This window comes from Phascolarctos cinereus, unplaced genomic scaffold (assembly GCF_003287225.1).
Source record: "Phascolarctos cinereus isolate Bilbo 61053 unplaced genomic scaffold, phaCin_HiC Scaffold_5;HRSCAF=322, whole genome shotgun sequence".
Taxonomy (NCBI): domain Eukaryota; kingdom Metazoa; phylum Chordata; class Mammalia; order Diprotodontia; family Phascolarctidae; genus Phascolarctos; species Phascolarctos cinereus.
In genome coordinates, this window is record NW_027555958.1 from 140,136,056 (window position 1) to 140,163,055 (window position 27,000).

The 27,000-nt window shown below is 35.4% G+C and overlaps 1 protein-coding gene across 7 annotated transcripts in view; it reads left to right on the top strand.

The window, feature by feature from the left end:
• Nucleotides 1-27,000, top strand: part of FAM184A (family with sequence similarity 184 member A) — a 106,833-nt gene that overhangs the window by 853 nt on the left and 78,980 nt on the right. The window contains exon 1 of one of the 7 annotated variants that reach the window (XM_020971636.2): nucleotides 25,287-25,365. The exons of the other annotated variants lie outside the window; for them this stretch is intronic. The gene's annotated coding sequence lies outside the window, so the exon portion shown is untranslated. Of the gene's footprint in view, nucleotides 1-25,286; nucleotides 25,366-27,000 lie in introns of those variants that run through there. 7 annotated transcript variants of the gene reach the window in all.

Here is a 27,000-nt window from a genome sequence, read left to right on the forward strand (position 1 = left end):
GGGTCCTGAATAGATGCCCTCTGAGGTCCAATCTAAATCTACGATCCTAAACTGCAGGTGGGTTGTTAAGCAAATTGGGGGAGGAGAATTTCTACACCAGGAGTTCCCTACAGCAATAAAATCTCCGATCTAGATCAAATAAAATCTCTTTGGAGTATTGCTTTGGGGGGCCTCTTGTTACCCCAGATGTCTAAAATTAAGGATAAAGTTGAAAAATTACTACGAAATGATGGAGACAAATTCTAACTTGTCCTGAGATACCTACCGGTTGTGATACCCCCTAAAAAAAGGGATACATAATTTACTAACGCAACGCCGTCCAATTTAACTTTCCAAGTTGTGCTTAGTTGCATACAAAGTTTCACATGGAATCTTTATTTAGTTAGATACTTCATACTGTTCCATCAGTATATATTTTTTCAAAGCATAACCCAAAATTTGGCCAAGCAAATGGTACCTAAAGGGAAGTATACAGTAAGTTTAGAATATGGAAGAATTCAGAGGAATTGTTTGCTGAGAAGGAAAATTTGATGCCTCTGAATTAGCTAGCTCTTGCTGCCCAGTGTTCAAACCTGATGATCAGTCTGTTAAGTGGCATACAGGTTATTGGTAATTTCTCAAAGGGAATAATGCATACTTCTTTGATAGTTGGAATTTTTGAGTGGGAATAGAGAATGCAGAAGACAGCACTGAAAAAGAGGTGGTGGGGCAAGGGAAATAAATGAAAGTGTAGTGGAAAGAATAAAGCAATGAAAAGAGAAAATACTGAAGGAGAGAAATTAAGGGAAGCCAGACAGGTAGGTCAGAAGTTTAACAGAGAAGTTGAGTGGAACAAATGAAGAATTGAGGAATAAAGAAAAAACTGGAAGGCTGCATCATAAATAATCACCAAACTCAACTTTAGAGTTCAGGTTCTTTCTGGTTGTGTCAAGTGGACTGAAGGTGGGCTTGGTTGTGAGGTTGGTACTTGTCGAGTTCTTTTTGTCTCTAAAAAAGTGATAGTTATATTCTCTCAGAGAAGTTAAATATTTAGGTGACTGAACGCTGAGTTTCTTGGAATAATGTTTTGAATGAGTTAGATATTTTAAACTTCAGAATTTTTATAATATTTTGATAATTTGATAAATAATTTAAATTTGATAATAAGCTTGCATGTATAGAGAGTCTTTAGGTTTGCAAAGTACTTTATAATATTTTCTTATTTTATTCTCACAGTAGCCTGGCAAGGTAGGTGCTATTATCCCATTATTAGAGATAAGGAAACTGAGGCAGGCAGAGATTAAGTAACTTGTCTAGGATAACACAGCTAGTAAGCATCTCAGATTTTCCTTGACTCCAGGTCCAATGCTTTCTGCTGTGTGACTTAGCGTGCTAGAATGAGGTACATGATTATACATTCTGTTGAATCCTATTAACTGTGTTCATAACTTTAGTTTGCAAATTCCTAAAATGTAAGCAAAATAACTTGTCTCTTCATATTTTTGTTTTCTCTCTGTTTCTGATTTCTTTCCTTCCCCCTTGTATTCTCTTCATAACTCGAAGTAAACCCCAGTGCAGTTATGTAATACAGATGTAACTAAGGGCTGAAAAGGTTTGCACAGCCAAGTGATTATCAGCTCTTGAGTATCCTTTTTCATTTTGGCTCTCTCTATATACACAATTTCCAGTCTCTGGGGATTTTTTGCCCCTTTAATGCTTCAGAAACTGGGTCCTATACCTAATTAAATGTCATTTCATCATCTTTGCTTGTATTACTGGAAAGAGCACAAGAATAGAAAGAAAATTGCAATTTTCTGAGACTATGAAGTTGCAGAGCAGGTCTTGATCTATATAGGTAGGAGTTTGCTGAAGAGTTCTGTCTCATAGTGTCAAACTCAAATAGAAACAGATCCCTACAGGTGGCATATTGACTTGGAAAACCACAAATTAACATTTATCTATGTTGTACTATATTTTTATTTGTTTTATTAATCATTTCCCAATTATATTTTAATCTAGTTCTGGCTGCACTAGGGAGTGGGATGCAAGTTTGGCACCTCTGCTGTATACCAGTAGGAGTTGTGGGTAGAATGGAGAACCCCTACTAAAATCCCACTCCCGTGCCTAACCCTGAATTCTTAAAAGCTTTGTCACAGGGCATAGGCCCAGTAACAGACTTTGTTTATCTCAGAAGTACCATAGATAAATTTTGAAAAGTTTTAACACTTAGATCCAGGGTGATGAATTTTTTAGTCTCAGCAAGTCTCAGAAATCATCTCGGAAATCTTAGAGATTGTAACTTTTGTTGGTAGAAGGAAAACTCATACATTTTAAATCCATATGTGTGTGTATATACATGTTCATGCAGTGTACAGGCACATGCACTCATACATGTGTGTGTACACACACACACGCGCGCACACTCTCATGCTGTGTCCCAAAAATCTTAGTGCACTTTTAAGTTTTTGTTTGTTTTTTGTTTTAGGCAATTGGGGTTAAGTGACTTGCCCAGGGTCACGCAGCTAGGAAGTGTCAAGTGTTTGGTCTGAGGCTGGCTTTGAACTCAGGTCCTCCTGACTTCAGGACCAGCACTCTATCCACTGTGCCACCTAGCTGCCCCTACTTTTAAGTTCTTAAAGCTCAAAACTGCACTAACATTTTGGGGATACCTTGTAATTATATATAATTCCTTTCTTGACAGCAGGTGTGGTGTTTCATTTTGTCTTTCTCCAGGGTTTTGCACAGTGCCTAAATAATAAACTGTATTATATGTACAAACTGATGGGTATATATATACACATTACATATTATAAAAGATATATTATTTCATAAGAGCAAATAATCTCTACAGTCTCTGCAGATTGTAATCCTGCCAAGTTTTAGTAGATAATTTTAAGATATATTATGACCAGAAAAATAAACCCTCTGGTAGTGAGACTGTACTAATCTAGGCTGGTCTTAGGAAGAGCCATACCTACTGAACCTGTCCTTGTAGGCTAGCCTTTCCAGCTTGTAATAAGTTCTTGCCAGAGGTTATGCCCTAACTTTATAACCCAAGATTATTTCCTCACCCAGATGAGGCATCAGAATAGGATTAGAGTATCCTTCTCAGCTGTCTACACATTTGGGAAAAATATATAAAATATTATTAAAATACATTATTTAACTACAGGAATTCAAATAAGGTCATGATAAATACTGTTCCAGAGACATCTTCAGTAAACTTGGTTTAAAAAATAACCCAAAGATTTGTGAAGCTGTATAATCTAGAGAATACCTGATTGGAGTAGTATTTGTTATAGGCACTTCAGCAAGAGTGTTGGAAGAAACATGGAAGTAGAAATATAGAATTGGACATCATTAAATTATTTTTTAAAAATAAGATTCTACCTCTTCTGAAAACTGCCTGTTCATCTTTTGACTATTTACCAACTGAAAAATGGCTTTTATCTTTATAAGTTTTGCTCAGTTCCCTATATATTTGAGAAATGAGGCCTTTATCAGGGAAACTTGCTTTAATTTTTTTCGCCTAGTTTGCTGTTTTCCTTCTAATTTTGGCTGCATTAATTTTGTTTGTTTAAAACTTTTTAAATTTCATATAATCAAAATTATGTGTTTTATTTACCATAATCCTCTCCATCTCTTCATTGGTCATAAACTCTTCTCTTATCCATAGATCTGACAGGACATTTTCCCGTGCTCCCCTAATTTACTTACACCACCTTTTAACCATTCTGATCTCATCATGGTATTCAGAGTGAAATATTGGTCTTTGCCTAGTTTCTGCCAAACTACTTTGCAGTTTCCCAGCAATTTTTGTCGAATGGTGAGTTCGAATGGTGAGTTCTTAATCCAGAAGTTTAACTCTTTGGGTTTATCAAACACTAGATTACTGTGGTCATTTACTTCTGTGTATTATGTAGCTAATCTATTCCATTGATCCACCACTCTATTTCTTAGACAGTAACAGGTTGTTTTGATGATTACCACTTTGTAATGTAGTTTGAAATCTGGAGTTGCTAGGCTGACTTCCTTCACAGTTATTTTTTCATCGATTTCTTTGATATTCTTGACCTTTTGTTTTTCCAGATGAATTTTGTTACTATTTTTTCTAGCTCTATAAAATAATTCTTTGGTGGTTTGATTGGTAAGTCACTGAATAAGTAAATCAACATAGGTAGGATTGCCATTTTTATTATATTGGCTTGGCTTGCCTATAAGCAAGTAATATATTTTTTTCAATTATTTAGATCTGTATTTGTGTGAAAAGTTTTGTGATTGTATTTATATAATTCCTGGGTTTATCTTGGCAGGTAGATTCCTAAGTATATTATACTGTCTGCTGTTATATTTAATGAAATTTCTTTTTTTATTTCTTGCTACTGGGTTTTGTTGGTAAAATATAGAATGATTTATTGTAGGTTATTTTATATCCTGCAAGTTTGCTGAAGTTAATTGTTTCAGCTAGTTTTTTAGTTGGTTCTCTAGGGTTCTCTGAGTATACCATCATATCATCTACAAAGATAGATAGCTTTATTTCCTTATTGCCTGTTTTTATTCCTTCAATTTCTTTGTCTTATCGCTAAAGATAGCATTTCTAATACAGTATTGAATAATAGTGGTGATAGTGGACATCCTTGCCTTACTTCTGACCTTATAGGGAAGACTTCAAGTTTATCCCATTACAGTTATGCTGGCTCTTGGTTTTAGATAGCTACTACTTCTCATTTTAAGAAAAGCTCAACTGATTCCTGTGTTTGAGTATTTGTAATAGGAATGGGTGTTGTATTTTGTCAAAGACTTTTTCTGCATCTATTGATATAATCATATGATTTTTGTTGTTTTTATTGTTGATAGGTAAGTTATACTGATAGTTTTCCTAATACTCAACCAGCCCTGCATTCCTGATATAAATATCACCTGGTCAGTGTATATGGTCTCTGTGATGTATTGCTGTAATCTCCTGGCAAGTATTTTATTTAGAATTTTTGCATCAATATTCATTAAGGAAATTGTTTTCTTTCTCTATTTTAGCTCTCTCTGGTTTAGGTATCAAAACCATATTTGTTTCATAAAATAAAATTGATTAGAGTCCTTTATCTCTTTTTTCAAATAGTTTATGTAGTATTGAGATTAATTTTTCCTTAAATATTTAGTAGAATTCACTTTTGTAAATCCATTTGGTTCTGGGAATTTTTTCTTACCCTCATTTATGACGTGTTGAATTTGTTTTTCTAAGATAGGGTTATTTAAGTATTCTATTTCCTTTTATAATCTGGGCACTTCATATTTTATAAATACTAATCCATTTCACTTAGATTGTCAGTTTTACAGGCATATAATTGGGCAAAATAACTCCTAACAATTGCTTTAATTTCATCTTCATTGGTGGTACATTCATCCTTTTAATTTTTAATACAGACAAGTTGGTTTTCTTTTTCTTTTTTAATTAAACTAACCTATAGTTTATTTTATTGCTTTCTTTTCATAGAACCAGCTCCTAGTTTATTAGTTCAATTTTTTTACTTCAATTTTGTTAATCTCTCTTTTGATTTTCAAGATTTCCACTTTAGTGCTTAATTGGGGATTTTAAATTTGTTCTTTTAATAGTGTGAGTTGCATAGCCAGTTTATTGTTTTCTTCTTTCTCTCTTTTTATTGATGTATGCATTTTAAAGATATAATTTTCCCCTAATAAACTGCTATGACTGCATCCCACATACGTTGGTATATTGTCTCATTGTTGTCATTCTCTTTAATGAGATTGATTGTTTCTATGATTTTTTCTTTGACCCACTCATTCTTTAAGATTACTTTCCAGTTTTAATCTCTGCTTGCATGGCCCTTTGCTAAATGTAATTTTTGTTGCGTTATCATTTGAAAAGGGTGAATTTAATATTTCTGCTTTTCTGCATTTTTTTGTGAGGTTATAATGCCCTAACATTCGGTGAGTATTTGTAAAGATGTCATGGACAGCTGAAGAAAAAGGTTTACTTCTTTCTTTTCTCATTCAGTTTTCTTCAGAGGACTATCATATGTAAATTTCCTAAGCTTCTATTCATCTCCTTGACTTCTTTCTTAATTACTTTGTGGTTAGATTTATTTAGCTCTGATAAAGGAATGCTGAAGTCCCCTGCTGGTATGGTTTTACTATCTATTTGAAATTCATTTGCCCATTCATTCATTCATTCATTCATTCATTTATTTTTGGTGAGGCAGTTGGGGTTAAGTGGCTTGCCTAGGGTCACACAGCTAGTGAGTGTTATGTGTCTGAGGCCAGATTTGAACTAAGGTCCTCCTGAATCCAGGGCCGGTGATCTATCCACTGCGCCCACCTAACTGCCCTTTTTCTTTTTTTCTTTTTTCTTTTTTTTTTTTTAACCCTTTTCCTTTAAGAATTTGGATTCTATCCCATTTGGTCCACATATATTTAAAACTGATATTCCTTCACTGTCTGTAGTTTCTTTAGCAAGATGTAGTTTCCTTGTTTTTCCCTTTTAATTAGGTCTATTTTTGCTTTTGCTTTTTCTGAGCTCATAATTGGTACCTCTCCTTTTTTTACTTCAGCTGATATATACCATATACTACCCTAGCCCCTTATTTTAACTGTGTGTCTCTCTTTTGGGTGTTTCTTGTAGACAACATATTCTGTTTTCCAATCCTTTCTGCTGTCCACTTCCATTTTTGTGGGTGAGTTCATCCCATTCACATTCATAGTTATGATTACTAACTGTACATTTCCTCCATCTTATTTTCTTCTGTTTATCCTTCTCACTCTCTCTCCCTATCCCTCCCTCTAAAATCTGTTTTGCTTCTGACAACAGCTTTCTTTTATCAGCCCTCATTTTTATTACTTCTCCCCTTTCTCTTATCCTTTTCACCTGCTACTTCTCTGTTGGGTAAAATAGATTTCTGTTACCAGTTGAATGAGTGTGTGTGTGTGTATGTATGTATTTTCCTCCTTGAATCAATATAAATGTGAGTGAGGTTCAAGCTTTGCCCACCTCCACCCCCCCAAACCATTTTCTCCTTTATTGTAAAAGTTGTTCTTTCCACACTTCTTTTATGTGAGATAATTTTCCTCATACTTCCTCTCTGTTCTCTCTTCCTCAGGGCATCCCTCTTTCTCACCTATCCATTTTTTTACATCATTCCAACGTAATTGACTCACTTTTGCACCCTCTTTCTATGTAGAATCTTTACTCTAATATTGATAATGTTCTTGGAAGATATATGTATCATCTTTCCACGTAGAAAGGTAAACAGTTTTATGGTATTTGAATGGTTTCTTTTGGCTGCTTGAAATATTTTCTTTTTCACCTGGGAGCTTCAGAATTTGGCTATAATATTTCTGGGAGTTTTCATTTTGGGATGTCTTTCAGGTGGTAATCACAGATTCTTTCAATTTCTGTTTTACCCTCTGGTTCAAAGATGTTGGGGCAGTTTTCCTTGATAATTTCTTGAAATAATGATGTTTAGGTTCTTCCTTTGATCTTGGCTTTCAGGTAATCCAGTAATTCCTAAATTAACTCTCCTTGACCTATTTTCCAGGTCAGTTGTTTTTTACAATAAGATATTTGACATCTAATACTTTTTCATTATTTTGATTGTGTTTTATTGTTTCTTGATGTCTCCTGCAGTCATTAGTTTCCACTTCCCCAATTCTGATTTTTAAGGAATTATTTTCTTCAGTGGGCTTTTTTAACCTCTATTTCCACTTGGGCCATTCTTCTTTTTAAGGAGCTATTTTCATTAGTGAATTTTTGTAATTCTTTTTCTATTTGTCTGACTCTGTTTTTTAAGGTATTATTTTGTTCATTATTTTTGTGCTTCCTTTACGAAGCTGTTTTATTGTCACCTTATTTATTTAACTTATATGCAGAGTACATCATGTGAAAATACCAGGCTGAATGAATAAAAAACCAGATTAAGGTTGCCAGGAGAAACATCAACAATCTCAGATACTCAGATGATATCACTATGATGGCAGAAAGTAAAGAGGAATTAAAAAGCCTCTTGGTGAGGGTGAAAGAGGAGAGTGTCAAAGCTGGCTTGAATTGAAGCTTAACATCAAAAAAAAACTAAGATCTTGGCAATTATTCCCATCACTTCCTGGCAAATGGGGAAGAAATAGAAGCAATGTCAGATTTTATGCAGATCACTGCAGATGGCAACTTCAGCCATGAAATTAAAAGAGGCTGGCTCCTTGGAAGTAAAGCTATGGCAAATCTGGACAGCATACTAAAAAGCAGAGACATCACCTTGCTGACAAAGGTCTATATAGTCAAAGCTGTGGTTTTTTCAGTACCGATGTAATGGCTGTTAGAGTTGGACTGTAAGAAAAGCTAAATGCTGCAGAATCAACACTTTCAAATTTTGGTGCTGGAGAAGACTTGAGATTACTTTGGACAGCAAGAAGATCAAATCCATCAGTACTTAAAGAAATCAATTCAAGCTGTTCACTGGAAGGTCAAATATTGAAGCTAAAGCTTAAATGCTTTGGCTGCATAATGAGAAGGTGGGACTCTTTGGAAAAGATGCTGATCTTGAGAAAGATTGAAGGCAAAAGGAAAAGGAGTCTGCAGAGGATTAGAGGGATAGATAGTGTCATGGAAACCACAAACATGAACTTGGACAGACTTCAAGAGATAGTGGAGTATAGAAGGGACTGGTGTGCTGTGCTTCATGAGATCATGAAGAAATGTTGGACACAACTGAATGAATGAACAACAACATAATTGTCTTTTCATAATTTTCTTCCATTGCTTTCATTTCTTTGCTTAATTTTTTTCTACCACTCAGTTTGAAAATAATTATTGGCTCTTCCAGGAATTCTTATTGGGCTTATGTCCAAGTCACATTTTTTTTTTTGAGGCTTTGCTTGTAGCTGTTTTGACTTCATAGTTTTCTTCTGAGTTTGTGTTTTGATCTTCCTTGTCACTGTAGTAGCCTTTTTATGGTCAGATTCTTTTTTTGTCATTTGCTCATTTTCTACCCTGTTTCTTGATTTGATACTTTAATTTAATGTTGGGCTCTGATGCTAGCATGGCAGGAGGGAGGTACACTGTTTCAAGCTTCAGGCTTTTTCACACTACTGTTTTCAGATCTAGTTCTTGGGGTTTGAAAGTTTTTAATGCTTCCAAGGTGATATGATCTAAGGAGAGGTGTGGTTACTGCTCTTCTGGTCTGCACTCTGGTCTTTACCTAGGGAGGGCCTTTGATCCCTTTGGATTGCTGTCAGTACTGCACCTCAGGGTCCCTGTTCCTTTGGTGCTGGAAGTGATACTGTCCCTCAGGGACAGTATCTATTTCCACTTGACCAAAATTGCTCATCACTGATACAGGCAGTGGAGTTGCCAAACTGTATCTGGTCCTACATCCAGTGCTAGCACAGGGCTCTCTTGTAATCTCTTTCTGACCAGTTGCCAGGTCTCCAGTGTGAAAACTCCTGTTGCTATTATTTCTGTCATCCAGTCCCACCACTAGTATTTCATCCATGTGTGCTCTGGGCTAGTCTCCTCTCCCATATCATAGATCTTTCTTTTTGATCTTCTGTGTTGTCTTGGGCTAGAAGAATGGCTCACTCTGACCTTTTGTTGGCTCTGTCACTCCAGAATTTGATTTGAGGCATTATTTTAAAGTTCATTGGAGGAGAATGTTTGGAGAGCTTAGCTGAGGGCTTTCTTGACTCTGTAATCTTAGTTCCATTCCCCTTTCCCCTCAAGACTTTTCAAAATCAAAAACCATTCATATTCTTTGACCATTTATTCAGCAGTGGCATTTGATTTTATATTTATATCAGTTAGCCTAAAAGTTTTGGATATCATACTTCTATCACTGATGTTTGACCCAATTTTTTTTCTATGCTACTATTTCCTTTTTAATTTTGTCTTCATTTTATCTATATAGTTTAAACTTTTTATGTAGTCACATGCGTCTAACTTTGTTTTACTTTCAATAATCTCCTCTGTCCCTTATTTGTTTGCTATTTCTTCCCCTCATGATAATTATGGAAGGTACCTAATCTTTTTCTCTTCTAATTTTTTGTGGTGTGACCTTTTAGATTCAGGCCTTATATCTATTTTTAACTTATTGTGATAAATGGTGTAACATGTTAGTACAATACTAATCTTTAAAATTTTTTATTGATTCATTTTGATTCATCAGCTATCACTTCCATAAGCTTTTGAGTTTAAAATTTTCTCCCTCTCCTTCCCCAAGACAGCACACAATCTGACATAGGCTTTACATATATATTCCTATTAAACATTTTCACATTAGTCATATTGTAAGGAAGAATTAGAACTCATAGGAGAAACCACAGGAAAGAGGAAACAAAACAAAACAGAAGGAAAAAAGTGGCAAATAGTATACTTCGATCCGTATTCAAGCTCCATACTTCTTTTTTTGAATGTGGATAGCATTTTCCATCATGAGGCCTTTGGAGATGTCTTAGATCCTTGCATTGCTGAGAAGGGCTAAGTCTATCAAAGTTAGTCATCGTGCAACGTGGCTGTTATGGTGCACAATGTTCTCTTGGTTCTGCTAACTTCACTCAGCATCAGTCCATACAAGTCTTTCCAGGTTTTTCTGAAGTTTTCCTGCTCATCATTTCTTATAGTGCAAAGGTATTCCATTACATTCATATACCACAACTTGTTCAGCCATTCCCCAATTGGTAGGCGTCCCCTCAATTTCCAATTCTTTATCACTACGCAAAGAATTGCTATAAATATTTTTGTTCATGTGGGTCCTTTTCCCATTTGTATGATCTCTTTAGGATACAGCTCTAGAAGTGTTATTGCTGGGTCAAAGGGTATGCACATTTTTATATGATACTAATTTTTGCCAAAATTCTTTCCAGCAGCAGTTCTTGTCAAAAAGGTAGTCCTTCCTCTAGTAATTAATGGTTTGGGCTGTTAACAAACACTGATTTGTTGTTTTATACTTGTTTCTTGCTTATTTAGTCTGTTCCATTCTTTTTCTTTTCTGTTTTTTAACCAGCACCAAATGTTTTTGAGGACCTTTGATTTATTATGATATGCTTTGAAGCCTGATAACAGAATTTTTTCTCTTTCTTTCCCTTGGAGTTCTTGACCTTTTGTTTTTCCAAATGAAATTTGTTGCTATGTTTCTAGTTCTAAAATTTATCCCCTCGGAAATGTGATTGCTATAGTACTAAATCTTTAGACAAACTTAGGAATGAATTGCATTCCAGTTATTTATTTCCCTTTATGTCTGTCAAGACTTTCATAATTATATTTACATAAATTTTAACTGTGTCTTTGTAGGTTAGCTTCCAGATATTTTGTGCATTTTATAGTCAACTGCATTTTATTGTCCAACTCAGAACGCCTAAGGGAAAAAATAAACCAAAGAGCAGTCTTCTCATATGGATACAGAGATTTGTTTATTGACTGTGACCTAATCACTGTACTTTTTACGGCTTTCTGTTTAAGACTTTCCTCAGGAATTGCTCTTGATGTTTGATTTTGGCTTTTTCCCTTTGAACTTTTGTTGGCCCTTTGGCTCATCAATCTCAAATTAATTGGCCTTTGACTGCTGCTTTCTATGGATAGATGTAAAGTTTTTGCTTGGGTATGAAAAAATTAAATATCTATGTAGACATGGATCTCTCCTCCTGCACATTAGACTAGTTTTTTCTTAAAAAGGTATTAAGACATTCCTCCAGAATGGGTTGGCTTGGGATTAAAGGCTTCTATTTTTGTTTTGTTTTGTTTTTTGGGGTGTTTTTGTGTGTTTTTTGCTTTTTGGTGAGGCAATTGAGGTTAAGTGACTTGCCCAGGGTCACACAGCTAGTAAATGTCATGTGTCTCAGGGTTCAGATTTGAAGTCAGGTCCTCCTGAGTGCAAGACTGGAGCTCTATCTCCTGAGCCACCTAGCTGCCCCACGGGCTTCTATTGTTGAGACACTTCCTCGTTGCCTCCATGTTGTGCTCTTAGAGTTTTGGCTGGCTGGTTGCAATGCATGGGTAATACAGTGCAGAAAGGAAGGGAGACATGGAAAAAAGGTGGGAAGAGGCAAAGAAACAAAATGAAACATTTATTAAACACTTACTATGTGCCAGGCATCATGCTTCACAAATATTATCTCCTTTGATCTTTACAACAACCCTGAGATGTCGGTGCTATTATTATCTCCATTTTACAATTGAAATAACTGAAGCATGCAGCAGTTAAAAGTGACTTACCCAGCGTCACATAATTAGTGTCTGAGATCAGATTTGAGCTGAGTTCTTGACTCCAAGCCCAGCCTATGTCATATTGCTCAGCTGAATCAGCTCAAGGTGTCCTCGGTGCCTATCCTTGTTGAATGTCTTGCTGTAGCTAAGTAAATCTGTTTTTGTTAACTACTGAGTAACTTAGAGAGTCTCATTTTGACCCAGTATCGGATCAAACCTTCCAGGGGACTGGCCTAAGTAAGGCCCAACCTAGAAAAATAGGAGATGCATGTATAAACAGCAGTTCTACTGACAAAAGATCTAAAGGTTTTAACAGCTAGTTAAGGGTCAGCAGTCTGATGTGGTTACCAAAAAGGCCAGTGCAATCTGGGGTTGCATTAAGAGAGATATAATTTCTAAGAATAAGGAGGTAATTGTCCCACTGTACTCTGCCCTTAAGTTCAGTTCTAGGTGCCATAGCTTAAGAAGGAAGTCAATAAATAGAAAGTGTCCAGAGGAGCTCAAGCAGGATATTGAAAGGGGCCTTAAATCCATGACATGACTGGGACTAGTTGAGCTTGGATAAGAGATGTTTCAGGAGGGATGACATGATCACTTGCGTGGCCTCCACCACAGAGCCAGAAGCAACAAGGGGGAAATGGTGGAGTCCAATTTAGTCTTAGTACCAGAAAAACCTATTAACAAGTAGATTCCTCCAAAAGTGGACTATATTGCATAAAGAATTCATGAATTCCCTTTACTTGGGGGTTATTAAGCAGAGGCTGTGTCATTGTTGGATATGTTATAGTGGGGATTCATTCCATGTGTGGGTTAGACTTGGCTGGCCTTCCAAGTCTCAAATTCTGTGATTCTGTGATTTTGGATTGTCCTCTGTAGATTTTATCAACTGAACTGTCATGTCTGCATGCGAATAATCAATTTCCAAATAGCTAAGTAACAGTCAACTACACTTACTATTCAGATCACACATACAGTTCATAACTATATCTTTTTTTTGGACTTTCAATGCTTTTTAGGATCTTACAGTCAAGATCTTTGTGAGCAATCGTTTTTAAATGATATGAAACTATTGACAATATTTGGATTAGAAATAAATCTGGGGCAGCTAGATGGCGCAGTGGATAGAGCACCGTCCCTGAAGTCAGGAGGACCTGAGTTCAAATGTGGCCTTAGACCAAACACTTGACACTTACTAGCTGTGTGACCCTGGGCAAGTCACTTAACCCCAATTACCTTGCAAAAATAGAAAGAAAGAAATCTGAGGTAATTCAGATGAGTTAGCATATGTTTGGTAATATTTGTTGAATAAATACCAGTATTTACGTTGTCTTCCATATGTCCTGTTATTGTCATTTGGGAATTTTGTATAGGCAACCTACTGTGTCTTCAAAATACATTTTATTTAGCAACAAACATTCTGATTATGATGGTGAACAATTTAATTTATTGATAAATTTTATCTTGACTTCCATTTGCATGTATAAGCACTCAGGTAGATGAACAAGAACAAAAGATAATTCATAAACAAAAAGAAAATCAAGGGAAAAAGCCAAAACCACAAACAACTCCCCCAAACAGCTAAACACAGTAAAAAAAGATATAAAATTATGATATATGTCTGTTATTTGTTCTTAAAAGAAACAAAAGCTTGTGTGTAATTAATAAGACAAGTACTTAAACCTCTTCAATGTATTTGTCATAGGCTGTGTCGCTATTTAATGTTCTTTATTTACATAGTTACATAGTTATAGTTTATGTGTATTGTTATTTTGGCTTTACATTTTTTATTCTCTTCACAGAAACCTCATAATTCTATTATTTCTGCAAATGAAAATTTCATTGCTTCTAGCACAATAATATTCGATTATATTTGTATGCCAGAATTTATCCATTCCTTGATCATTAGGTACATTATGTGTGTATGTATACACACATGTATCAAGTGAGTTTGGTGGGGTAAAGAGTATTAGTATTTTCAAAATTCCTACTATTATCAACCCTTTTGTTACTTTGGCTAATTTGATGAGTATAAGGTGGCAGTTCAGTTATTTTTTGTTTTGTTTTGTTTTGCTTTGCTTTGCCTTGCTTTTTGGTGAGGCAGTTGGGGTTAAGCGATTTGCCCAGGGTCACACGGCTAGTGTCAAGTGTCTGAGGTCAGATTTGAACTCAGATCCTCCTGACTCCAAGGCCAGAACACTATCTATTGCGCCACCTAGCTACCTCTCAGTTATTTTTTAAATAGTTTTTATTGACAGCTCTTGTGTTCTTCATTACCATAGTTTCCCTTGGTATTCTTTTCCCTCCCGGAAAGCTGTCCCATATAACAAATAGTATTTTTTAAAGATATAGAAAAAGAGGAAAAATCAGCATAATTGATCAGTATATTGAAATGTTTGAAAATATGAGCAGTGTGCAATATTTGTGGACCTCCTGCTTCTGCAAAGATGTGTATGTGGTGGAGGAATCTTCTCATATATCTTCTTTCAAGTCATACTTGTTCTTTATAATTTTGTGACATTTATTTTTGATTTGTATGTGGTTCTTTCTGTTTACATTGTTGTAGTCTTTGTGTGTGTTGTTCTTTGTTTTTTGGCTCTGCTTTACCTCATTCTGCATCAGTTAATGAAGATCTTTCTGTGCTGTCTATATTCATCACATTCTTCATTTCTTACAATACAGTAATATTCTATTGCATTAATGTACCATGATTTGTTTAGCTGATCACCAGTTGGTGGGTATCTATTTTGTTTCCAGTTCTCTACTATCACAAAAAAGTGCTGCTTTAATTATTTTTGAGATTTTCTTATCAGTAGCTTCCTTGAGGTGTAAATCTAGAAAGGGAATCTCTGGATTAAAGGATATGGACATTTTAATTACTTTATTCACAGAATTCCCAATTGCTTTTCAAAATGGTAGCACTGATTCACAGCTCCACTAACAATGCAGCAGTGTGCTTATCTTCCCACTTCCCACTACCCTTTAACATGGCTTTCCATCATTTGTCATCTATGCCAATTTGCCGGGTGTGAGGTGAAATCTTAACGGTTTTTATTTGCATTTCTCTTATTATTAGGGATTTGGAGCATTCTTTTGTGTTGTGGTTCTTTTACCTTCTTAGTTGGTTATTTTTAATCTTAGACTCTTTAAACTGTAGGTTCCTCCTTGGAAGTGGACTGGGATCTAAAAATGTTTGTCATCTCAGGAGGAATTAGAAAATTAGCTTAATGGGAATTGTAGGAAAATGGCAGAATAAGGAAGGAAATTACCTGCCTCTCCCCAATAACTTAAAATAACACCTCAAAATGAATTTTACAGTAACAAATAATTTCTAGGCATGTTAGTCAGACATGGTTTCTCAAGCTATATGGGAGCCAGGAAGAGTGAGAACATACCAGTGAGTGGAGCTGCAGAGGGGCATTGGCCCTGCCCTGCTGGTTGTGGTCACTCACAGGAGAACAGACTCCCTGTTTCAGTTCCAGGTCAGTGGGGTAATCTGATGCTTGCAGCTGCTGGGCATCTGCTGTGGCAGCAGTGCTGGGGACCCTGGTCACCACTCAGGGGTGGAGAGGAGTACCTGAGGTCACTCACAGACCAAGGCATGAACCAGAGGAGCACCGAACACACCTGGCCTTGGATTGCAACACACTCGAAGAACAAAAATGTCAAAGACTCCTAATAGAGCAGAGCCTGATCTAAACATAAAATTAACAGCCAAGAAACAGGCCATTAAAAATGAGTTAAACAGCAGAGAGAGAACCTGACCATAGACTCCTAATAGAGCTCTGAAAGCAACAGTGCAAAAAATCTGATGCTTGAGACGTTATCCCCCAAACCCTGGGAGCAGAGCCTGATCCAAACATAAAATTAACGGCTAAGAAACAGGCCATTAAAAATGAGTTAAACAGCAGAGAGAGAACCTGACCATAGATAGTTACTGTGGTGATAGAGAAGATCAGGGTTCTAACTCAGAAGACAATGAAGTCAAAACAACTGCTTGCAGAGCTTCAGAGGAAAATGTAAAATGGTCACAAGCCCAAGAAGAGTCCTTGAAAGAGCTTAAAAAGGACTTTAAAAATCAAATGGAGGTTAAGGGAAAATTAGGAAAAAAATAAGAGTATTGCAAGAAAGTTATGAAAAGAAAGTCAACTAATTGGAAGAAGAGGTCCAAAAATTTATGGAAGAAAATAACTCCTTAAAAAGTAGAATTGGACAAAGGGAAGCATATTACTTCACAAGCCATTAAGAAATAATAAAACAAACTTTAAAAAATGAAAAAAATGGAAGATAACATAAAATAACTCTTTAGAAAAACAACTGACCTGGAAAACAGATTGAGGGAGAGATAATATAAGAATTGTTAAACTATCTGAAAGTCGTGATTAAAAAAAAAGAGTCTAGACATTATACTTAAAGAAATTTTTAAGGAAAATGCCATATAGTTTTTAAATTAGTAGGTAAAATAGAAATTGAAAAAATCCACTGATCATCACCTGAAAGAGATCCCAAAATGAAAACTCACAGGAACATTATAGCTAAGTTTCAAAGCTACCAGATCAAGGAGAAAACATTACAAGCAACTAAAAAGAAACAGTTCAAATATTGTGGAGCTGCAGTCAGTATAACACAGTGAAGCAAATTATCTCATACAAAAGAAGCATGCGTGGAAGAACTGTACAGTGGAGGGGGGGATAAGGTGGAGGGCAGGTAGTGTGGAAGAATCTTATTCTCTTTAGAACTGGGTTAAAGAGGGAATAACTGTACATCCAGTTGGGTATAAAAATCTCTGTAACTTACAGAGAAATTCAGGAAAGCAAGAGGCTAGGACAAGGGAGGGACTCTTAGAAGGGTGTGCAGATTAGGGAAGCCGTGGTTAGAAGTAGTTAGACTTCTGAGGAGGGAGAGGGTAAGGGGTGGGGAGGGATACACAATGAGGAAAATAGGATGCATAACTAGTAATTATAGCTTTGAATGTGAATGAGATAAATGCACCCATAAAATGGAAATGGGTATCAGAATGGATGAAAAACCAGACCTGATAATATGTCGTTTATAAGAAACACATTTAAAAATAGGAGACATACTTAGAGTGAAAATAAAGTACTGGAGTAGAATTTATTATGCTTCGGCTAATGTAGAAAAAGCAGACGTAACAGCATGAGCTTAGACAAAGTTAAAGCTAAAACAAATTTAATTAAAAGAGATAAGCAGGGGAGCCCATGTTATGTTAAGAGGTACCATAGATAATGAAGTAATAATTATAGCTTTAATAATGAATATTTCACCTGGAACTTAATTGTATTTTGTTCTAATGGTGCTAATATAGTGCTGGGAACAAAGTATGGACTAACTATGAAGTTAAAAAAATTTTCCCTAAAATCATCATTTGGCACTGTTTAAATCATTGATTGCTATTATCACTTGACAATTCAGTAGCTGAAATAAAACAATTTAACTTTTAAAATATTTCTGGATAAAATTTATTCCATATATTGCCAATCTAATAAATATCAGCCCAGGCTAGAAACTATAACTAAAAACTAAATTGGTCAAATACTGGGACTGAGATGGATGGCATGCTTTGTTTATGCATTTTTCTCATTGTTCTTCTTATTCTGGTTTGGCAAAAAGATTGGATAACATTGATCTTTTGCAGTTCCTTTCTTTAACAATTGACATTCTTTTTTAAATTAATTTATTTTGATTTATCAACAATCACTTCCAAATGCTTTTGAGTTTAAAATTTTTCTCCCCTTTCCTCCCCACCACCCTCCCCAAGACTGTGGACAATCTGATATAAGCTATACATATTCATTCCTATTAAACATAAACAGTTGACATTCTTGTAGAATTTTCATTACTTTCTGTCTCATTACAGTAAAAATCAACTAGCATTTTCAAAGCACAAAAATTAATTCAAATTGAAGGTTAGATTAAGTTAGATAAATTTAAAAACATTCTATTTGACAGTCATATTCGAGTAGCAAATTCTTTAAATGTTAAAATAAACCATACAAAATACCATTACTCTATTAATTGCCAAGAAATAGTAAAACAAAACAAAACCAACCAAGTAAAAGAGAGATTGTTTAATCTTTGAACTCTTCAAAAACCATGATGCCCTACCAAAGTCTGGTTACTACATTTCAAGAAATCATAAATAAAAACTGTGCCCACTTTTACTAAAATAAGAGGACAAAATGAAAATAGGATTCATCAGTCACTGTGAAATCTTAAAGTCTGGTTTGGAAGAAACTCACAGTGGAAACTTCCAGGAGCCCATAATCCGGAGCTTACAAGTCCAAGGAAAAATATTAGAAGCAATCAGAAAGAAGTTCAAGTTCCATGGAATCACAGGGTCATACAAAATTTGGCAGCAAATATTCTGAAGGGGAGAAGAAATTGGAGTAAGATATTCTAACACACAAAAGATAAAGGCTTAGAACTAAGAATAATCTATCCTGCAAGTGGTACATTAAATTCATTAGGAGAATATATATAGGGATAAGGAAAAGGGAGAGAAAGTTTAAGAGGGAAAGAGGAGTTGGGATGGAAGCAGTCACAATCAAAGCAAACTAACTTTGACAAGTGGGTCATAATGGGAGATTAAAATGAAAGAATGTAAGGTAAGAGAACTAGTGATCTGAGGGTCCTAGGAAGTCTTGAGAGAAGAGGGGCAATTGAGTAGAAACAGATCACTTCCATTACTGATCAGTAATGGTAGTGATCAGTAGTGATCACATTCTTTCTCTTTCACTACTTTCTATATATAGAAGAGATGGCAGAGGATAAAGAGGAAGGAGTATAAGTGGACGTGATAAAGAGAAATAGACAATAGTTGTGAATTTGAATAAGGTAGATGGAGTCATTCAAAGTGGAAAAGGATAGGAAATTCAAACAATTTTTTTTAACAAGAAACACTTGATAACAGTGAAAATGAGCTAAAGTAAAATATATTATACTGCAATTGAATTTTAAAAGCAGAAATAGCAACCACAATCTCAGATAAGGCAACAGCATAAATAGATATGGTTAAAAGCAATCAGCAAGGAAACTATTATCCTTAAAAATGTCATAGACATTGAAGTAGTATTCAATGCTTAATATATATGCACCAAATGACATACTTGCAGAACAAGTATATATAAAATTCCGGGGAGAAATAGACAGTAAAATTATAGTAGTTGGGAGGCTCAACATGTCTCTTTCAGAATTAGATAATTCTAACAAAAGGATAAGCAAAGAAGTTTAAGGACATGACTAGAAATTTTGAAAAGCCAGATACATTAGATCTCTGGCAGGTGTCAAGTGGGAATAGAAAGGAATATACACATTTCTACGATAGGCATGGCGTATTTATAAAAATTAAGCATGTGGTAGAGCATGAAAATCTCATAATCAGAAGCAGAGAAGCAGGAATAATAAATACATCCTTTACTTTTCATACAATAAAATTATAATAATCAATAGAGTGTTAGAAGAAAGGATTCAAACAAATGGAGACTAAATAATTTAACATTAAAGAATTGCTGAGTCAAAGAACAAAGAAAACATAGAAGCAGAATCATTTCATTAACAAAATTACAGCAATGAGACTTTGCTGGGGTTGCAGCCAAAGGATTCTGAGGAGAAATTTCATGTCATTAAGCACTTTCATCAGCAAAAGAGAAAAAGGAGAGCTCTATAAATTGGGTGTCTCTCTCATGAGAAATCAACAAATAAACCAAAAAAACCTAGCTAATGAAAAAAATTAAAATTCTGAAAATCAAAGAAATTTAACAGTGGAAAGCAAAACAAACCCTCATCCACTAAATTACTAAATAAAACAAGCAACCTGTTTTTAAAATATAATGCATAAACCATTATCTAATTTCTAAAAATGAAAGACCAAATTCCCAAAATATTTATAACAAATGTAGGTGGAATAAGGAAAAAATATTAGAAGTTATTTCCCCCTTTTTATACCAGGAAAATTGATGACATGTAAAATTTTTCTTGCAAAAATACGAAATGCTCAGATAAACAGAAGAAGAAATTGAAATGGAAATAACCCAGTGTCAGAAAAGGAAACTAACCAGACCATCAGTGAACTCCTGAACAGGAAGGAAAAAACCAGAACCAGGTAGACTTACAAATGAATTTTACCAAACTTTTTTTTTTAAGGAAATTGGGGTTCAGTGATTTGCCCAGGGTCACACAGCTAGTAAGTATCAGGTATTTGGTTTGAGGCTGTATTCGAACTCAGATCCTCCTGATCTGATAGAGCAGGTCAGTGCTCTATCCACTGCACCGCCCAGCTGCCTCTCTATCAAACATTTTGAAGCCAGTATCTTGACTAGCAATATAAAAAGATTGAATAAAAAATTAGCAATATGTTTAAAAGATTATAGGGGATGAGCAGGTTAGATTTATACCAGGAATGCAAGGGTTGGTTCAACATTAGGAAAGCTAAAACTAAATTAAAAATTAATTGAATTGTTAAATTCAGCACGGGGCAGAATATAAAATAAACTTATGCAAAATCATTAGTTCTCCTGTGTATTATCATCAAAACCAAACATGAAGAAACAGAAAGAGAAGTTCTTTTCAAAGTAGCTATAGAATGATATCTAGATAGATAGACAGACAGATGGCACAAAATGAGTTGAAGATTAAGGGGTCATATCTGGAGAATAAAATTAAGGGATGAGAGAGGATTATACTAGGAGAGGTAGAACAGGGTAAATTATCTTACAAAAAGACAGAAAAGACTTACCGTGGAGGAGAAACAGAGGAAGGCGAGAGGGAATGAGTGAATCTTATTCTCATAGGATTTGACTAAAGGAAGGAATAACGTACATACTCAATTGGGTATAGAAATCTGTCTTACCCTATAGGAAGCTAGGGGGAGAAGGGAACAAGAGAGCAGGAGAATGATAGAGAGGAGGGCATATTGGGAAAGGGGGTAATCAGAAGCAAGTACTTTTGAGGAGGGACAGGGTCAAAAGAAAGAATAGAATAAATGGGCAGCAGGATAGAATTAAGGGAAATAGAGTTAGTTTTTCACAACATGTCTGTTATGAAAGTGTTTTACGTTAACTGCACATGTATTACCTATATTGAGTTGCTTGCCTTTTCAATGAAGGTGGATGGGAAGGGAGGAAGGGAGAAAATTTGAAACCCAAAGTTTTAAAAACATATGTTTAAAAAAATGTTTTCACATGCAACTGGGAAATAAGAAATACAGGAAATGGGGTACAGAAATCTATCCTGCCCTACAGAAAAAGAGAAGGGGGAGAGGATAAGAGAAGGAGGGGAGAGATAGAAGAGAGGTCAGACTAGGGGAAGGGGTATCCAGAATGCATGCCATCTTAGGGTGGGGGGAGGGGCAAGATGGGGTGAAAATTTGGAATTCAAGATCTTGTGGAAGTAAATGTTGAAAACTAAAAATAAATAAATTTATATTAAAAAAAATAACTATAGAATGTATAAAATATCTAGGAATTTACCTACCAGGACGCACACAGAACTTATGTGTGTATAAGTACCAAATACTTTCTCAGAAATAAAGATGTATAAATATTGGATGGATGGATGTGTGTGTGTGTATGTGTGTGTATACACACATATGTCATGATTAAGCCATGTCAGTATAATAAAAATGACAGTTATCAGTACCATATCAATCACACTACCAAAGGATTACTTATCCAGACAGGCTCCAGAAGCATGGTGATAAACATAGGAGCCTACTATTAGAAAAATCCAAAGACTCTTAACTGCTGGGATAAGGGCTTTCTGTGTGACAAAAACTGCTAGGAAAACTGAGAAAGCATTATGGTAGAAATTAGGCTTAGTTCAACCACTCACAGTATATACCATAATAAATTCCAAATATATGCATGACTCATCATAAACAAATTAGAAGAGCAGGGCAAGAGATATCTGTGAATAGAGGAAGATTTCTTGATCAAACAAGAGATAGAGGATCATATACGGTAAAATGGACAGTTTTGATTACATAAAATTAAAAAGCTTTTGTACAAACTATAGATAAAATAAGAAGAGAAACAAACTAGTTAACAAGAAAAAAATCTTTATTGTTTCTCCGAAGCCTGATATCCAAAACTAATCCAAGATATGATCAGTTCTGTCAGAATGGGTGTTTTGGAAAACATGGATTTATTCCACTGTGTGATACATTAGGGAACATTTTAGGTCTAACATGAATTTTGAGTTTGCTTCTACATGATTTCTTCCAGAGAAACAGAAAGAAAGTAAACAACTGCATCACTTCACAGTAATTCACAAGCTTCCGCCCTTTTCATACTCACTTCCATAAGCAAATCTCAGGTCTTTGTCTAGGTAAAATGCCATAATTATTGTATATCTTCTGATGTAGCAGGAACTATGAGCCCAGAAGGGCTGGTCCCATTCCCATTCCCCCCATTTCCCTGTTCCCCTTCCACCCTGGCCTTTAACCTGGAGTTGTAGCCTGCCCGGTTTGTACTTCCAGGAAAGCAGGCCAAGTAGCAGCCCTAGGCTACAGATGACAGCCATTATTTAGCGTAGTAGTTATATATTTCTTTACCATTTAACATGTATAAAACTGCTACTGTTTTTTATTATGTTTTTATCTTTTTTTATGTGTCACTGATGAACTTTTTGGGCATTGTATCCTTGACCCCATTTTCCCTGTAAGACCTAGTTTTATTGCATAATTTTGCATAGCCCTATGCTTTTTGGGATATCTCACATTGTAGCAAAATTGACTTTATATAAAATGAGCCATTCCCTAACAGATAAATGATTAAAGGCTATGAACAAAATTTCTCCAAGGAAGACATCCAAATAATAAACAACTGTATGAATTTTATTGTTGATTGGAGAAGGTAATGGCAAATCACTCCAGGGGCTTTGCCAAGAAAACCCCCATGGACAGTATGGTCAACAGAGTCACAAAGAGTTGGACACAACTGAGTAATAACATCAAACTATACATACCCTTTTGACCTAGTGATATTACTACTGGGTATATGCCCAAATGAAATCAAATAGGGAAAAGGACCCATTTGTATAAACATATTGAGTTTCTGTCATTTGGAGAATGGCTGAACAAATTATGGTATATACATGAAATGAAATGTTATTGTGCCGTATGAAATGACAAAGGGGACAGATTCAGAGAAACCAGGGAATACTTGTATGAATTAGAACAGAAACAGAACAATATATATAATGATTGGAATATTGTAAAGAAAAACAACTTCCAAAGACTTAAGAACTCTAATTAATGTATCGACCAATCATTCATTACTAGAGGACGTATGATAAAAAGCATGCTTCCCTCTTATTGTCAGAGATATGATAGATTAGAAGCACAGAATGAGATATTTTTGGATACTTCCAATACGTGGATCTGTTTTACGTGATTATCCTAACTTATTTTAAGAGAGGGAGAGAACTGGTAGAGAAAGCAGAACTAGTGGTAGTGATGTTCAAAGGAAGAAAGGAGCAGTTTTCAACGAAGCATTTAAAAATATGCTCAGAAGATAACAGAATGAGGGTTCAGATAAGCGGCTCAGCTTTTGGAATGAAAGTCCTGAATTTAGTATATACTTTAAAAACAGAAAACAAAAGCTATATACAAAATGAGACTCCCAGTTTTATATACCGTATGCTTTCCATTTTATGCCTATGAAAATGTTCATTTTTGTTTGTTTTTGGTGTTTTTGATGTGTGTCAGGTTCAGAATAACAAAAACATTTTAAAAAATATATTTGCTGGTATTTTGTAAAATTAAACAAAGGGGTTTTGAATTTTAAAGTGTAAGGGAGGGAGAAAATTGTTGATTTATATCCACCAAACTAGATAGAGAATATAGCTCTCTAGAGAATAGCTACAGTGAAAGAAGAATAGATGTAGATACCTGTAAATTCGTAGAAGAAAAAATCCAAGAAAGGAGCCAGTAATAAAACACATGATCTCAGGTGTCTATATTCAAATTCCCAAAGTTTGAGCAACACTGAAAAGGAAATAGGTCTTACTAACTCAAGGAGTCAAATTTGACCTCATTAGGTATTGCTGAGACTTGGTGGGGTGGAATTTATGATTAGATTATTGCTCTGGATGAATATTCCTTATTCAAAAGAAACAGGACTAGATAATTGTTAATTAAGAAGATAAAATCACGGGAAGAAATCTAGGAACCAGAATGGGGAACCATGATGCAATGCATTTGGGTGAAGGACAGTGGAAATAGAAGTGATTTTATTACCCGAGTATACTTCAAACTACCTGATGACGTAATAGAGATAGGGATCTTCAGTTATGTAGGCATCTGATATAGCTCTCTGCCAAAAGCAGAGCAGCTACCAGCTTTATATCTTGCCTTAATGATAATTTCATCCTTCTAAAGAGGAACAAAGAGAAATTCTATTTTGGATCCGATTCTCCCTCACAGGGAAAAACTAATTTCTGGCCTGAAAATATCAGGAATCTTTTAAGAAGTGACAACACCCTGTTACGGTTTCTGGTAGAGCAGCAGAGGAAATCTGGACATGAACTGACACCCTAGATTTTGGAGAGTGTATTTTAAAGGGCTTAAGGGAAAGCATAAGCACGATCACAGCAGGGGAAGTCAGCCTGTGAAGGGTGGGAGACTCTCAGGAATGAAATTCTGAACCAACAAAAGGAAATAATTCTGAGATGAGGAAAGTAGGGAGTTCTCTGAAGTAACTGATATGGATACCCAAAGAACAAACCAACTTAGATTTTAAGAAGATACATAAAGAAGATGGAAGCAAGGGCAGGTAACAGAGGATGAATGGAAGAGTCTGGCAAGGTCATATAAAAATTAGTGTCAAGAATGACAAAGCTCAAGAGCTGAGGTGGGAATGGGAAGTGAAGGACAATAAAAAGAGGTATGTGTGTGCATGCATGTGTGTTAGCTATATTTGGCGGGGGAAGAGCATTCCTTTTTCAGGGTTGAAGTGACGATGATAACAAATGACAGAGAAGGCAGAGATGCTCAATTCTTATTTTGCTTCTGTTTTCTCTGTCAAGGAGACTGATCTTTGGATGGGAAAGGACCGAACAAAAGTGGCTAATAGGGAGTTGATAACCGAGATAAATATGGAGATAGTAAGAGAGCACCTAGCTGCCTTGATGAATTCAAGTCACCTGACCCAGATGAACTACATCCTCAGGTACTGAAAGAACTGGAAGATGTGATTGCTGAGCCATTAGTAGTGATATTTGAAAGATGGTGGAAAATGGGAGAGCCATCACAGCACTGGAGAAAGGCTGATTTTCCTGATTTTCAAAAAGGCAAGAGGATAGAGTGGAATTGATTTTGGTTCCTGCCAAACTGTAGAACATATTACCAGAGTCATGATTAATAAACAATAGATGGAGGTGATCATGAAAGAAAAAACAGATAATTTTGATTACATAAAATTGATAAGCTTATTTAGTGATAAAATCAGTGAAGCAAGGATAAGAAGGTAAATTGTTGATTGCGTAAAATATTTATATTTATTATAAAGTGGTTTGATATTCAAAATATATTGGGAAATAACACAAATATGTAAGAGCTAAAGGCATTCCCCAGTAGGTAAGTGTCCAAAAAATATGAACAAAGTTTTAAAAGAATTGCAGATTTTTAATAATTTTATGATAGATTACTTCACATCGCTAATGATTAGAGAAATGCGAATCAAAACTGTATGGTTTCTTCTCACACCTAACAAATTGGCTGAAATGACAAAAGATACAAATGATCAGTTTTGGAGGGACTTTGAGAAGGCAAGTACAATAATACACTGTTGGTGATAGACTGGTAAATTGATCCGACCATTCAGTAAAACAATTTGGAATAGTGCAAAAAGGTGAGATGGGACTTAACCTACATATTGTATATTGTAGGACAATAAAAGTAACCAAAAAAGGCACAGTGGATGGAGCGCCAGTCCTGGAGTCAAGAAGACCTGAGTTCAAATGTGGCCTTAGGCACTTACTTATGTGACCCTGGGAAAGTTGCTTAACCTCTGTTTGTTTCATTTTCCTCATCCTAAAAATGGGAATAATAGCACTTACTTCCCAAGGTTGTGAGGATAAAATGAGATAACATATGTAAAGTGCTTAGCATAATGTGTGGCACATAGTAGGTGCTATATAAAATGTTAGCTATTATTAGTATTTATTGTTACATTTATTTTATGTATATGTAAATATTATTATATTTAAACTGAAAGGGACTGTAGAGAGCCCGTCAAATATGACTTCATCTCACAAATAAGGAAACTGAGTCTGAGAGAAGTGATTTGTCCAGGGTCACACAGCTAGCATCTGAGGATGGATTTTGAATTCAGAGCTTCCAAATTCCAAGCCCCGTGCTCCATATACTTATATCACCTAGCTACCCTTTAACCCAGAGATCTCTTTGCTGGGTTTATAGCCCAAGGAAGTCAAAGACAGGCTGTATTTATATGCCAGTGTATTCATATTTTGTCATAGCAAAGAACTGAAAGTAAAATTGAGGGCCTAGTGGTTTGAGGAAGGATAAAAATGCGGTATATAACTAGTGGAATTGTAGAGTACTGTGGTACCATAGTATCAGAGATCTGGAACTGGAAGGGACCTTGTCCAACCGTCTCATTTTAGATATGAAGGAATTAATAATATCCATAAAGGTTATGACTTGCTCAAGGTGATCAAGGTAGTAAATAGCTCATCTGGGATTTGAACTCAGGTCACATGTAATTCTAAGTCTGTAGCCCTTTCTACCATGCCACATGGCAAAAAGAAGGGATGAATTTATATAAAGAGTTCAGAAAATATGA